The following is a 16,829-nucleotide window of genomic DNA, read 5'->3' as shown; positions in this document are numbered from 1 at the left end:
ATGCCATCAGGTTGGAGGCTACCCAGACGGAATATAAGGTGTTGTTCCTCCAACCTGAGTGTGGCTTCATCTTTACAGTAGAGGAGGCCGTGGATAGACATGTCAGAATGGGGATGGGATGTGGAATTAAAATGTGTGGCCACTGGGAGATCCTGCTTTCTCTGGCGGACAGAGCGTAGGTGTTCAGCAAGGCGGTCTCCCAGTCTGCGTCGGGTCTCGCCAATATATAAAAGGCCACATCGGGAGCACCGGACGCAGTATATCACCCCAGCCGACTCACAGGTGAAGTGTTGCCTCACCTGGAAGGACTGTTTGGGGCCCTGAATGGTGGTAAGGGAGGAAGTGTAAGGGCATGTGTAGCACTTGTTCCGCTTACACGGATAAGTGCCAGGAGGGAGATCAGTGGGGAGGGATGGGGGGGAGGAATGGACAAGGGAGTTGCGTAGGGAGCGATCTCTGCGGAATGCGGGGGGGGGGAGGGAAAGATGTGCTTAGTGGTGGGATCCCGTTGGAGGTGGCGGAAGTTACGGAGAATAATATGTTGGACCCGGAGGCTGGTGGGGTGGTAGGTGAGGACCAGGGGAACCCTATTCCTAGTGGGGTGGCGGGAGGATGGAGTGAGAGCAGATGTACGTGAAATGGGGGAGATGCGTTTAAGAACAGAGTTGATAGTGGAGGAAGGGAAGCCCCTTTCTTTAAAAAAGGAAGACATCTCCCTCTTCCTAGAATGAAAAGCCTCATCCTGAGAGCAGATGCAGCGGAGACGGAGGAATTGCGGGAAGGGGATGGCGTTTTTGCAAGAGACAGGGTGAGAAGAGGAATAGTCCAGATAGCTGTGAGAGTCAGTAGGCTTATAGTAGACATCAGTGGATAAGCTGTCTCCAGAGACAGAGACAGAAAGATCCAGAAAGGGGAGGGAGGTGTCAGAAATGGACCAGGTAAACTTGAGGGCAGGGTGAAAGTTGGAGGCAAAGTTAATAAAGTCAACGAGCTCTGCATGTGTGCATGTCTATCCACGGCCTCCTCTACTGTAAAGATGAAGCCACACTCAGGTTGGAGGAACAACACCTTATATTCCATCTGGGTAACCTCCAACCTGATGGCATGAACATCGACTTCTCTAACTTCTGCTAATGCCCCACCTTCCCCTCGTACCCCATCTGTTACTTATTTTTATACACACATTCTTTCTCTCACTCTCCTTTTTCTCCCTCTGTCCCTCTGAATATAACCCTTGCCCATCCTCTGGGTTCCCCCCCTTGTCTTTCTTCCCGGACCTCCTGTCCCATGATCCTCTCGTATCCCTTTTGCCTATCACCTGTCCAGCTCTTGGCTCCATCCCTCCCCCTCCTGTCTTCTCCTATCATTTTGGATCTCCCCCTGCCCCTCCAACTTTCAAATCCCTTACTCACTCTTCCTTCAGTTAGTCCTGATGAAGGGTCTCGGCCTGAAACATCGACTGCACCTCTTCCTAGAGATGCTGCCTGGCCTGCTGCGTTCACCAGCAACTTTTATGTGTTTTGCTTGAATTTCCAGCATCTGAAGAATCCCTGTTGCTTGCATATGCTTTGGACAGCTTTCCCAAGTAAGAGCTGAACACAGCTTTAAATCTGTCAGCTTTATTTATTTGTCACATTTATATTGAAACGTGCAGTGAAGTACATCGTTTTGTGTTAATGACCCCCAACACAGTCCGAAGATGTGCTGGTACAGCCCACAAGTGTGGCCATGCTTCTGCAACCAAAATAGCATGCCCATGTGGAAGTTGTGATAAGGCAAGGGTTAAAGAAAACATCCAGGCCAGGATAGCCTGCGGCAGTCGTAGCCAAGTGAGACCACCAGAGACACCTCTGCTTCCTGCAGATGAGATACGTTGCCTGACAGAGGCAGTGGCAGTCAAGACAGACACATAAGGCCTCTGTAGTGAGAATTTTCTGGAAAGCTCTTCCTAAAATATAGTATCCCTTTACACAATAGTGGACGCCAGAGACAGATGAGATAGGAATAATGGAAGGATGTGAAACACATCCAACAACTTGCTTTATTATCTTCAAAATATCATCGGTTGTCAGCTTAAAGTTTCAACTGAGTTTTTGCACCTCTATTGTGAATGCCAATTGATATTGCAAGTAAGCAAGTAAACAGATACAATTTACTAAGTGGTCAAGGTGCGTAATTGATAAGCCAATTCTGTATAAAAATGGTAGTTTTCTGTCCTGCCTCCAGAGCAGTGAGTGTGACAGGGGCCATGTTGTTCTCCTTGTGCACGTAAAATAGAAAGAATGCTTGAGTGCGTGTGTTCTGTGCCCAGTTAGTTTAGGTATTTTACTTTATTATCAACAACAACAGTCACCTGGACATTCCACTGAGAAGGCTAACCCTCGGCTTCATTATACGGGAGAAAGGAATTCAGCCCCAGTATCTGATCAGTCCTAAATCCTATCGAAACTCCGTGAGTTTCTCACCTCTTTGGAACTCTGATTAAACACAGTGAACTAAATATGAACCTTTTCCTGCTGATCAATGACCTACTACAACTGGTGTTATAAACCATGCGGCTCACAGTAACAAGAAGGATGAAATAACTCGAGGGAACAAATGAGCTGAGACCTTTGCAACAGCAGGTCTTTATGGCCACGTAAGCCTCCAGTGTGATCAGGATGCAAGTACTTTCCAAATTCTCCAATGAACTAGTAAAATTACAGCATGATGCCTCAGAGGCTGAAAGGACTTCATGATCCAAAACACACTATGTGCAAGACTGTAAACGATGATGCGTATAATGAGAGATTCTCGACCAGAGCAAGAAAGGGAGCAGCAACTGTATGATTTGCCAGAGATATAATCTGGAAAGACATTGCTGGTATCTGCCATGGTTGGGTCCTCCCCCCCAGAATTCATTTATGCATCTCCAGGTAGACTTTATGCATTTACTTAAATGTACAGGTTGTGATTATGCACTTGTTATTTCGTTTGTTATCTCCATGCATGAAACTTACCCAGCTCTAAGAAATGGTGCAGTAACTGTTGCTAATATTTATTATGGCATGTTATTTCTAGGTTTGAAACACCTGAGAAAATCTCAAGTGATAGCGGCCCTCACTTTACCGGTAAAGTTATCGAAGACTTGACAAAAGCCTTGTAATGTAAAGGCACTTCAACTGCCCTTACCACCCTCAATCTTATGGGGCAGCTGAAAGACAGAATGGGGCCCTGAAATGCAGGTTAGCTAGACTGTGTAATGAGACAGAGCTAAAATGGCCAGAGGTACCACCACTGGTTCTCATGACAATATGCTGCTCCCCAACTGCTTAACAGACCTATCTCCACGTGAGTTAATTTTGGGACGTCCCATGCACTTGTCAGTCATTCCTACCATTTTAATTAATCAGATGGACATCCATATTATGAGTGAAAGCATGTTGCATTATTGTATGGCACTATCATAAGCTCTTAAAAGTTTTCTTCAGCAGGAACTTGATGCCCAGAAGATGGTGCTAGCTGTAGAGTGTCACACCCACCAGCCAGGAGGTTGGGAACTGGTGAGAGCCTACTGATGAAAGAACTTCCTGTAATTCCAAGTGTTGCTGACCAAATGTAACACTTTAAACGTCCAAGGAGAAGCAATGTAGATGCACATCTTGCATGTTAAGCCAGTGGTGCCACCAGACCAGGGGACAGGTAACCAGAAGAACGTTGACAATACGAACTGATGGACTGAACTCTTGATCTTTGCTATTTGCCACCTTAAGTAATCACTATGCATTATACGTTTTGGCAAACTGGACATCTATTTTCTGTCTAAGTGCAGAAGTATCTCATAACACTAATATCCCTAACACTTTTGTTCACCGCAGTTATGAATATAACCATATAACCATATAACAATTACAGCACAGAAACAGGCCACCTCAGCCCTTCTAGTCCATGCCGAACTCTTACTCTCACCTAGTCCCACCGACCTGCACTCAGCCCATAACCCTCCATTCCTTTCCTGTCCATATAGCTATCCAATTTAACTTTAAATGACAACATCGAACCTGCCTCAACCACTTCTGCTGGAAGCTCGTTCCACACAGCTACCACTCTCTGAGTAAAGAAGTTTCCCCTCATGTTACCCCTAAACTTTTGCCCTTTAACTCTCAACTCATGTCCTCTTGTTTGAATCTCCCCCACTCTCAATGGAAAAAGCCTATCCACATCAACTCTATCTATCTATCCCCCTCATAATTTTAAATACCTCTATCAAGTCCCCCCTCAACCTTCTACACTCCAAAGAATAAAGACCGAACTTGTTCAACCTTTCTCTGTAACTTAGGAGGTGAAACCCAGGCAACAATCTAGTAAATCTCCTCTGTACTCTCTCAATTTTATTGACATCTTTCCTATACTTCGGTGACCAGAACTATACACAATACTCCAAATTTGGCCTCACCAATGCCTTATACAATTTCGACATTACATCCCAACTCCTATACTCAATGCTCTGATTAATAAAGGCCAGCATACCAAAAGCTTTCTTCACCACCCTATCCACATGAGATTCCACCTTCAGGGAACTATGCACCATTATTCCTAGATCACTCTATTCTACTGCATTCTTCAATGCCCTACCATTTACCATGTATTTCCTATTTTGATTAGTCCTACCAAAATGTAGCACCTCACATTTTTCAGCATTAAACTCCATCTGCCATCTTTCATCCCACTCTTCTAATTGGCCCAAATCTCTCTGCAAGCTTTGAAAACCTACTTCATTATCCACAACTCCACCTATCTTAGTATCATCTGCATAGTTGCTAATCCAATTTACCACCCCATCATCCAGATCATTAATATATATGACAAACAACATTGGACCCAGTACAGATCCCTGAGGCACACCGCTAGTCACCGGCCTTCAATCTGACGAACAGTTATCCACCACTACTCTCTGGCATCTCCCATCCAGCCACTGCTGAATCCATTTTGCTACTTCAATATTAATGCCTAACGATTGAACCTTCCTAACTAAGCTTCCATGTGGAACCTTGTCAAGGGCCTTACTGAAGTCCATATAGACAACATCCACCACTTTACCCTCGTCAACTTTCCTAGTAACCTCTTCAAAAAATTCAAAAGATTTGACAAACATGACCTTCCACGCACAAATCCATGTTGACTGTTCCTAATCAGACCCTGTCTATCCAGATAATTATATATACCATCCCTAAGAATACTTTCCATCAATTTACCCACCACTGACGTCAAACTCACAGGCCGATAATTGCTAGGTTTACTCTTAGAACCCTTTTTAAACAATGGAACCACATGAGCAATATGCCAATCCTCCGGCACAATCTTCGTTTCTAATGACATTTGAAATATTTCTGTCAGAGCCCCTGCTATTTCCACACTAACTTCCCTCAAGGTCCTAGGGAATATCTTGTCCGGACCCGGAAACTTATCCACTTTTATATTCCGTAAAAGCACCAGTACTTCCTCTTCTTTAATCGTCATACTTTCCATAACTACTCTTCTTGTTTCATTAACCTTACAAAATTCGATATCCTTCTCCTTAGTGAATACCGAAGAAAAGAAATTGTTCAAAATCTCCCCCCATCTTTTTTGGCTCTGCACATAGCCAACCACTCTGATTCTCTAAGGAACCAATTTTATCCCTCACTATCCTTTTGCTATTAATATAACTGTAGAAACCCTTTGGATTTATTTTCACCTTACTTGCCAAATCAACCTCATATCTTCTTTTAGCTTTTCTAATTTCTTTCTTAAGACTCTTTTTACATTCTTTATATTCCTCGAGCACCTCATTATCTCCAAGCTGCCTATATTTATTGTAGATCCCTCTCTTTTTCCGATCCAAGTTTCCAATATCCCTTGAAAACCATGGCTCTTTCAAACTTTTAACCTTTCCTTTCAACCTAACAGGAACATAAAGATCCTGTACCCTCAAAATTTCACCTTTAAATGACCTCCATTTCTCTATTACATCCTTCCCATAAAACAAATTGTCCCAATCCTCTCCTTCTAAATCCTTTCACATCTCCTCAAAGTTAGCCTTTCTCCAATCAAAAATCTCAACCCTGGGTCCAGTCCTATTCTTCTCTATAATTATATTGAAACTAATGGTATTGTGATCACCGGACCCGAAGTGCTCCCCAGCACATAGCTCCATCACCTGACCTATCTCATTCATCACGTATGCATCATGTCCTAAGTGGTCAGGTGGCTGGGTGTGCTCCAGAGATTGTCCATGCATTTGGGAGATGGGTTACTAACGCCAAAGTGTTTGTAACCCTGAATCGTAGTGAGTTTGATTCTGTGTTTTACTTTGATAACAAAACTAGAACTGGAAGAGAGCATGGGACTGCACTGCCCATAGGAATGACTCTTGTCAATAGAACTGTTTTGATGGTTAGTATCAACCTAGTTACAACTGTTGCACAACCCCCATGCTCCAAAGTTGCTTCTTGGGAATTGGGGTGAAGTATGTTACTATAACCATCAAGAGACGGGACTGGACTTAGTTAACAGTACAACTACTGGTGACCCTCTGAATCCCATGAACTGTACTTACTGGGTATATGGCCAACAGGCTGCCAGGGGTATCCCTTCTAAAATGAGATCTCTGACCTGAACCAAAGCAATGGAGGGGTTGTGGGCCTACCTAGCACCATAGATGTATCGCCAGCCACTCTCTCTCTACATCCTTGTCAGGGAGAGTGAGGAGTTGATAGAGAGGAGTTGCAGGCAGGTGGTCACGCCGGGGCCACGGGAGGCAGACAAGTGGGTCACGGTTAGGAGGGGGAAGGGGAAGAGTCAGGTAATAGGGAGTACCCCGGTGGCTGTGCCCCTTAACAATAGGTACTCCTGTTTGAGTACTGTTGGGGGGGACAGCTTACCCGGGGGAAGCGACAGTGGCCTTGCCTCCGGCACAGAGTCTGGCCCTGTAGCTCAGAAGGGTAGGGCAAGGAAGAGGAGGGCAGTTGTGATAGGGGACTCGATAGTAAGGGGGTCAGATAGGCGATTCTGTGGACGCAGTCCAGAGACCCGGATGGTAGTTTGCCTCCCTGGTGCCAGGGTCCGGGATATTTCTGATCGTGTCCAAGATATCCTGAAGTGGGAGGGTGAGGAGCCAGAGGTCGTGGTACATATAGGTACCAATGACATAGGTAGGAAAAGGGATGAGGTCCTGAAAGGAGAATATAGGGAGCTAGGAAGGGAGTTGAGAAAAAGGACCGCAAAGGTAGTAATCTCGGGATTACTGCCTGTGCCACGCGACAGTGGGAGTAGGAATGCGATGAGGTGGAGGATAAATGCGTGGCTGAGGGATTGGAGCAGGGGGCAGGGATTCAAGTTTTTGGATCATTGGGACCTCTTTTGGGCAGGTGTGACCTGTACAAAAAGGACGGGTTACACTTGAATCCTAGGGGGACCAGTATCCTGGCAGGGAGATTAGCGGGGGCTACTGAGGTGACTTTAAACTCGAATGGTTGGGGGTGGGAATCAAATTAAAGAGGCTAGGCGTGAGGAGGTTAGTTCACAACAGGGGGATGGGAACCAGTGCAGAGAGACAGAGGGGTGTAAAGTGAGCGTAGAAGCAAAAAGTACTAAGGAGAAAAGTAAAAGTGGCAGGCCGACAAATCCAGGGCAAGCATTAAAAAGGGCCACTTTTCAACATATTTGTATAAGGGCTAAGAGAGTTGTAAAAGAGCGCCTGAAGGCTTTGTGTGTCAATGCAAGGAGCATTCGTAATAAGGTGGATGAATTGAAAGTGCAGATTGTTATTAATGATTATGATATAGTTGAGATCACAGAGACATGGCTCCAGGGTGACCAGGGATGGGAGCTCAACGTTCAGGGATATTCAATATTCAGGAAGGATAGACATGAAGGAAGGGGATGTGGGGTGGCGTTGCTGTTTAAAGAAGAAATTAACGCAATAGAAAGGAAGGACATAAGCCGGGAAGATGTGGAATCGATATGGGTAGAGCTGCGTAACACTAAGGGGCAGAAGACGCTGGTGGGAGTTGTGTACAGGCCACCTAACAGTAGTAGTGAGGTCGGAGATGGTATTAAACAGAAAATTAGAAATGTGTGCAATAAAGGAACAGCAGTTATAATGGGTGACTTCAATCTACATGTAGATTAGGTGAACCAAATTGGTAAAGGTGCTGAGGAAGAGGATTTCTTGGAATGTATGCGGGATGGTTTTTTGAACCAACATGTCGAGGAACCAACTAGAGAGCAGGCTATTCTGGACTGGGTTTTGAGCATTGAGGAAGGGTTAATTAGCAATCTTGTCGTGAGAGGTATGAAGGTATGAGACGTGAATTAGCTAAGATAGACTGGCAAATGACACTTAAAGGATTGACGGTGGATATGCAATGGCAAGCATTTAAAGGTTGCATGGATGAACTACAACAATTGTTCATCCCAGTTTGGCAAAAGAATAAATCAAGGAAGGTAGTGCACCCGTGTCTGACAAGAGAAATTAGGGATAGTATCAATTCCAAAGAAGAAACATACAAATTAGCCAGAGAAAGTGGCTCACCTGAGGACTGGGAGAAATTCAGAGTTCAGCAGAGGAGGACAAAGGGCTTAATTAGGAAGAGGAAAAAAGATTATGAGAGAAAACTGGCAGGGAACATAAAAATGGACTGTAAAAGCTTTTATAGATATGTAAAAAGGAAAAGACTGGTAAAGACAAATGTAGGTCCCCTACAGACAGAAACAGGTTAATTGATTATGGGGAGCAAGGACATGGCAGACCAATTGAATAATTACTTTGGTTCTGTCTTCACTAAGGAGGACATAAATAATCTACCAGAATTAGTAGGGGACAGAGGGTCCAGTGAGATGGAGGAACTGAGCAAAATACATGTTAGTAGGGAAGTGGTGTTAGGTAAATTGAAGGGATTGAAGGCAGATAAATCCCCAGGGCCAGATGGTCTGCATCCTAGAGTGTTTAAAGAAGTAGCCCAAGAAATAGTGGATGCATTAGTGATAATTTTTCAAAACTTGTTAGATTCTGGACTAGTTCCTGAGGATTGGAGGGTGGCTGATGTAACCCCACTTTTTAAAAAAGGAGGGAGAGAGAAACCGGGGAATTATAGACCGGTTAGCCTAATGTCGGTGGTGGGGAAACTACTGGAGTCAGTTATCAAGGATGTGATAACAGCGCATTTGGAAAGCGGTGAAATAATCGGACAAAGTCAGCATGGATTTGTGAAAGGAAAATCATGTCTGACGAATCTCATAGAATTTTTTGAGGATGTAACTCGTAGAGTGGATAGGGGAGAACCAGTGGATGTGGTATATTTGGATTTTCAAAAGGCTTTTGACAAGGTCCCACACAGGAGATTAGTGTGCAAACTTAAAGCACACGGTATTGGGGGTAAGGTATTGATGTGGGTGGAGAATTGGTTAGCAGACAGGAAGCAAAGGGTGGGAATAAACGGGACCTTTTCAGAATGGCAGGCGGTGACTAGTGGGGTACCACAAGTCTCAGTGCTGGGACCCCAGTTGTTTACAATATATATTAATGACTTGGATGAGGGAATTAAATGCAGCATCTCCAAGTTTGCGGATGACACGAAGCTGGGTGGCAGTGTTAGCTGTGAGGAGGATGCTAAGAGGATGCAGAGTGACTTGGATAGGTTGGGTGAGTGGGCAAATTCATGGCAGATGCAATTTAATGTGGATAAATGTGAAGTTATCCACTTTGGTGGCAAAAATAGGAAAACAGATTATTATCTGAATGGTGGCCAATTGGGAAAAGGGGAGGTGCAACAAGACCTGGGTGTCATTATACACCAGTCATTGAAAGTGGGCATGCAGGTTCAGCAGGCGGTGAAAAAGGCGAATGGTATGCTGGCATTTATAGCGAGAGGATTCGAGTACAGGAGCAGGGAGGTACTACTGCAGTTGTACAAGGCCTTGGTGAGACCACACCTGGAGTATTGTGTGCAGTTTTGGTCCCCTAATCTGAGGAAAGACATCCTTGCCATATAGGGAGTACAAAGAAGGTTCACCAGATTGATTCCTGGGATGGCAGGACTTTCATATGAAGAAAGACTGGATGAACTGGGCTTGTACTCGTTAGAATTTAGAAGATTGAGGTGGGATCTGATTGAAACGTATAAAATCCTAAAGGGATTGGACAGGCTAGATGCAGGAAGATTGTTCCCGATGTTGGGGAAGTCCAGAACGAGGGGCCACAGTTTGAGGATAGAGGGGAAGCCTTTTAGGACCGAGATTAGGAAAAACTTCTTCACACAGAGAGTGGTGAATCTGTGGAATTCTCTGCCACAGGAAACAGTTGAGGCCAGTTCATTGGCTATATTTAAGAGGGAGTTAGATATGGCCCTTGTGGCTACAGGGGTCAGGGGGTATGGAGGGAAGGCTGGGCCGGGGTTCTGAGTTGGATGATCAGCCATGATCATAATAAATAGCGGTGCAGGCTCAAAGGGCCGAATGGCCTACTCCTGCACCTATTTTCTATGTTTCTATGTTTCTATCCCCTGTGTGGGGCTGCTGACGAAGACTACAGAGTCTAATTGTTTCTGGATTGTTATGTCCCTTTTCTGGGAACCTGCCAGACTGGCTCGTGAAGGCATTAACATGGCCTCAGCGCTGCTGGAAAAGCTGGCTACTACCACAGGCTTAGCACTACATGGCACGAGCCAGGCAATCATGGGCATTACTGCTAAACTGTTGCAATCCACACTGTGGCCCGTCAAAATCGACTAGCACTACACTTTCTAGGAGAGGTGATACTTGTGCCATTAGTAGCCAGGATTGTTGCACATACATCCTTGATATCGACAGCCAACTGTCCTTGATGAAACTGTCATGGAGTTTCAGAGACGCTGCGCTATTGAAATTCAGTGAGGTTAATGTTGTCCTCTACGGGACAAGGAGGAGGGAGTGTGGAAGTTGCAGTAGGGCAAGGGTTAAAGACAACATCCAGGCAAGAATAGGCTGGAGCAGGTGTAGTCATGTGAGACCTTTGAAGCGAGACTGCCTGGGCCACCTCTGCCTACTACAGACAAGATATGCAGGGTGACTATGGCAGTGCATACTCAAGCCAGATGAGTGAGGCCCCTGTAGTGAGACTTTCCAAGAAAGGTCTTCCTAAAACATAACGTCCCTTTACACAATAAGGAGTGCCGAGACAGATGAGATAGGAATAATGGAAGAACATTATTCACACCCAACAACTAAGGAATAATTGCCTTACTATCTTCAAAATATCATCGGTTGTCAGTTTGAAGTTTTGATTGACTTTAACACCTCTATTTTGAACGGTGATTGCAAGTAAGGAATTCAAACATGTACAATTTACCAAATGGTCAATTGGCGTAATTGATAAGCCAATTCTGTGTAAAAATAGTAGATATTTTGTACAGACGTCATAACAATGAGCTGACAGGGCCCATGCTCTTCTTCTTGTGCACAAGTAAAATAAAAGGAATGCTTGAGTTGTAAGAGTGTGTGTTCTGGGTCTGGTTATTTTTGTTATTTTTTTTGATTATGGGTGATGACAACTGCTCACTAACCCAAACCCTAACCATATATGTTGATTGAGTGCTGGGGGGAAACTGGAACACTCGGAGGTTCAGTTTCCATTCATCTACAAAAAGTACAAAGAGTAGAGATAGTTAAATACAAAATACAAAAAATACTGAAGGCCATTAAAAAAAAAATTAAGGGGCATGCACCTCAGCCTACTATAAGATGTTTCTAAGCCTGAAGCTCAAATAATTAACTGTCAAGGAAGTAAAGGGAAATCTGCTGAGCAAATAATGATGGAGTGATCTGAGCCTCCAATTGTAAGAGCGGTTGATGTGGAGATGGCAATGCAGGGGTTGGTTGCAGGGGATGTTTTCAATGTCACTAACCCCATAAGTATCACAATATGTCTAGAAGGAGATGAGGGCCAGTTCAATGGTACATCCAGCTGCCTGGTACTTTGGTGCATCGTTTCTTTGGCTGTGCCAATCCTGTGAAGCCTCTTGAAAGTTCTAAAGGACCTCACAGCTCTGCATCAAGATATAATTGACATGCCATTTCAATTTTTGTTATTAAAATATCATTGCTATTTTCAAGCTACAGCATTTTAAGATCTCTGTCTTGTTACTGTTTTTTCGAGTTGCAACATTGCTTAGCGTGGAAATTGTCTATATGGAAGAAAATATTGTCCACACAGTCTCAACTTCCTCTCTTAATTTGTAAAGTCTCTATGTTGAGAAGGAAAAAAAAACTTGGTGAAAATTTGAAATGGAGACATACAATGCTAGAACCAGTGAGCAGGTCACATAACAAGCTGCTGGGAGGGAAACAGAGTTAAGGTTTCTGTTCAATGACCTTTCATCAATTTGCACATTGAATGTGCTTATCGCAGAGCTTATAATTTGAAAAATTATCTGGACCTGTTCCCTTCCCAAGGCTGCAGAAGGAACTATAAAGGAAGTTTTTAACCTGACCTCTAGCAATGCTAAAGGGATGAATAGTAGCAGAAATTCCTAGTCATTGTTTCATTTGTCAATTAATTAAAACATCAAAATATGTATATTACACTATTAGGTCTCATACTACTCTTCAAACCACTAAGGAATATTCAATGGCAGTAGACTTGTATTGTTCATTTACAAATTAATTTTCCTAATTATGTTTTTCTATGCGCTGATACACTTGGGATGTGATTAAATGTTTCACTTATAATGTGATTTTTTTTTTCCTTTCCTGCTATTAGGTCAATCAACTTCACTAAATCGTATCATTTATTCTTGGTAACATCACACAGCTTTGGACAATTTGACTGCCCTTCACAAATACCCAGTGAGTACTTTGGGCACTTTGTGCTAGTATTACAGACTCCCTGTGTCTGCAGGGCTCTGCTTTCTGGTTGCCTGTTTTTCTTGAATGCTGTGACTTGGTGAACATCTTCAGTTTTCTCTTATTTTCATTTTGGCTTACAGTGATTGTCAGCTGTGGCTGGGTTGGGCCTTGTGGACCAACTAAATGTGATTCATACTTTTATAAGGTCTTCACTAAAGACTTTATAAGGTCTGCACTAAAGATTAAAAAGGCAGAACTTCATGGCAGTTTGTTGGAGTTGGACTGTGACCAGTCGCTGAGGAGAAGTATGAGAAGAGAGCTACCTTTTCAATCAAGGTGGCACTGAAGACTAAAAAGTCAGAATTTCACAGCAGTTTCTCAGTGTTGGACTGCAACCAATCGCTCATTAAAAAGGGTGATTAAATAATAACACACGCACAGGCAGAGCGGCCATTGTTATGAGTATGCCAGTGTTTGGAGTGGCTTTGGCTCTTGGGCAAGGTAAGTATCTGGTAGCAAGTTTCTCTTATTCTTCTTCATTCTTCATTCCTCTGACTTCCAGTCTCCTGGATAACCACACCTGCAGTAGGTGCACCAGACTGCAGCTCCTGAGAGAACATATTAAAGAACTGGAGCAGCAGGTCAGTGACTTTCAGCTCCTACAGGAGAATGAGGAGTGATGGACAGGAGCTACAGGGAGGTAGTCACCCCTAGGTTGCAGAAGGCAGGTAACTCGGTGACTGTCAGGAGAAGGAAGAGAAATGCCCAGTCAGTACAGAGTACCCATGTCGCCGCTCCCCTCAATAATAAGTACACCACTTTTGATACTGTTGAAAGGTGGTGATCAACCGGGGGAGCCAGAGTGACCAGGTCTCTGGCACTGAGTCTGGTGCTGTAGCTCACAAGAGAAGAGAGGTGAGGAGGACTGCAGTGGTGATAGTTGATTCCATAGTTAGAGGAACAGAGATAAGATTCTGTGGGTGTGATAGAAACACCTGGATGGTATGTTACCTCCTAGGTGCCTGGGCCAGGGATGGCTCAGATCAAGTCCATGGTATTCTCAAGGAGCAGGGTGTACAGTCGGGAGCCTTGGTACATTTTGGCACCAGTGATATGGGTAGAGAAGGTGAGGAGGTCCTGAAGAGAAATTATAGGGAACTAGGTAGAAAGGTGAAAATCAGAACCACTAGGGTAGTAATCTCAGGATTGCTGCCCATGCCACATGCTAGTGAAGGTAAAAATAGGATGATTTGGCAGATAAGTAGGTGCCCGAGGAACTGGTGCGGGGGCAGAGGGTCAGATTTATGGATCGTTGAGATCTTTTCAGGGGAAGGTATGACCTATACAAAAGGGACAGGTTACACCTGAACCCGAGTAAGTCCAATATCCTTGCAAGCAGGTTTGCTCGAGCTGCTGAATGGGTTTAAGGTAGTTGATTTACAAACGGAGGTTGTGTGTAGTGAGATTGCTAGAAAGGAGAGGCTGATGATAGAGCAAAATTGCAGTCAACAGGATGAGCTGCATTGTAAAAGGTGGACAAAATCAAAAAGGGTGAATACAGGTCTGAAGGTGTTAGGTGTTATACTTGAATGCACGCAGTAGATGGAATAAGGTCAATTAACTTGAAGCACAATTGCAGATCGGCATGTATGATGTTGTGGGCATCAATGAATCATGGCTGAAAGAAGATTATTGATGGGAGCTTAATATCCATGGATGTATATTGTATTGAAAGAACAGGCAGGTAGGTGGAGAGGGTGGCATGGCTCTGTTGGTAAAAAATTAAATCAAATCATTAGAAAACGTGACATATGGTCAGCAGGTGTTGAACCATTGTGGGTAGAGCTAAGGAACTGCATATAGACCCCTAAACCAGTAAGTAGGTAGTCAACAAATTACAATGGGAGATAAAAATGCATGCCAACAGAGCAATATTATAGTAGTCATGAGGGATTTCAATACGCAGGTAGATTGGGAAAATCAGGTTGGTGCTAGATGCCAAGAGGAGGCGTTTCTAGAATGCCTACAAGATAGATTTTTAGAGCATCTCATGGTTGAGCCCACTGGGGGATTAGTTAGTCTGGATTGGGTGTTGTGCAATGAACCTGAATTGATTAGAGAGCTTAAGGTAAAGGAAACCTTAAGGGAAAATAATGATAAGATAGAAATCACCCTCTAATTTGGGAAGGAGAAGCAAAAGTCATATCTATCAGTATTTTAGTTATTATTGGGAATTACTGAGGCATGAGAGAGGAGCTGCCCAAAACTGATTGGAAAAGATGACTGGCAGGGATGATGGCAGAGCAGCAATGGCTGGAATTTCTGGGAGCAATTCGGAAGGCTCAGGAAATATGCATCCCAAAGAGGAAAAAGTATTCTAAAGGTAAGTTGACACAACCATGGCTGACAAGAGAACCAAAGCCAACATAAAAGCAAAGAGAGGCCATATAAGAGAACAAAAATTAGTGGGAAGTTAGGGGATTACAAAGCTGTTAAAAACCAATAGAAAGCAACTAAAAAGTCATAAAGAAGCACTTACCTCTTTGGTGATGAAGTGCTTTGAGAGGTTGGTTCTGGCTAGAATCAACTCTTGCTTCAGCAAGGATTTGGGCCCACTGCAATTTGCCTACTGCCACAATAGGTCTACAGTGGATGCAGTCTCACTGGCTCTCTACGGGGCCTTGGATCACTTTGACAATATAAGTACCTATGTCAAGATGCTGTTTATTGACTATAGCACGGTGTTTAACATCGTCGTTCCTACAGTCCTGATGAAAAGCTCCAGCACCAAGGCCTCCATACCTCCCTGATTAACTGGATCCTTGACTTCCTGACTGGAAGACCACATTCTGTGCGGATGGGAAATAACATCTTCACCTCACTGACAATCCTCACTGGCACACCTCAGGGATTTCTGCTAAGCCCACTGCTCTGCTCTCTCTCTACACCCATGACTGTGTGGCTCGGCACAGTTCAAATTCCATCTATAAATTTGCTGGTGATACAACCATTGTTGGAAGACTCTCAGATGGTGAAAAAATGGCATACAGAAGCGAGATATATCAGCTAGTTGAGTGGCGTCATAGCAACAACCTTGCACTCAACATCATCAAGACCAAAGAGCTGATTGTGGACTTCAGAAAGGGCAAGATGAGGGAACACAAACCAATCCTCAAAGAGGGATCAGAGGTGCAGAGCGTGAGAAATTTCAAGTTCCTGGGTGTCAATATCTCTGCAGATCTAACCTGGTTCCAACATATCGATGCAGCAACAAAGAAGGCAAGACAGTGGCTATATTTCACAGGAAGATTGAAGAGATTTGGTTTGTCACCTAAAACACTCAATTATTTCTACAAATGTACCATGGAAAGCTTTCTGATTGGCTGTATCACTACCTGGTATGGGGAGGAGGGGGACTGTACAGGACTGAAGAAAACTGCAGAGAGTTGTGAAATTAGTGCGCTCCATCATGGGCACTAGCCTCCGTATTACCCAGGACATCTCCAAGGAGCAGTGCCTCAGAAAAGCAGTGTCCCTACCCCACCCAGGACATATCCTCTTCTCACTGCTAACATCAGGAAGTATGTATAGAAGCCTGAAGGCAAACACTCAGCAATTTAGGAATAGTTTCTTCCCCTCTGCCATCCAATTTCTGAATGGACATTGAAGCCATGAACACTACCTCACTACTATTTTATTTCAATGCATTTCATGTTATTTATGTATTGCATTGTACTACTGCCATAATGTTAACAAGTTTCACGACATATCACAGTGATAGTAACCCTTTCTTTTCAAATCTTCTTATTATTATTATCCAAAATTTACAAGAGTACATTGAAGTAAACAACACTTACAATGTCTCAAGAAAAAAAAACATTATTATAAAGATTAAAAAAATTTTTGGTGATAAAGAAAAAAACCCTACTGAGCAAGAAAAAGTGAGGGAAAAAACCCATTAGGTGTTCAACCCCGGAGCCATGCGT

Source organism: Mobula hypostoma, chromosome 16 (assembly GCF_963921235.1).
Source record: "Mobula hypostoma chromosome 16, sMobHyp1.1, whole genome shotgun sequence".
NCBI classification, from domain to species: domain Eukaryota; kingdom Metazoa; phylum Chordata; class Chondrichthyes; order Myliobatiformes; family Myliobatidae; genus Mobula; species Mobula hypostoma.
This window is presented reverse-complemented; position numbering follows the sequence as displayed.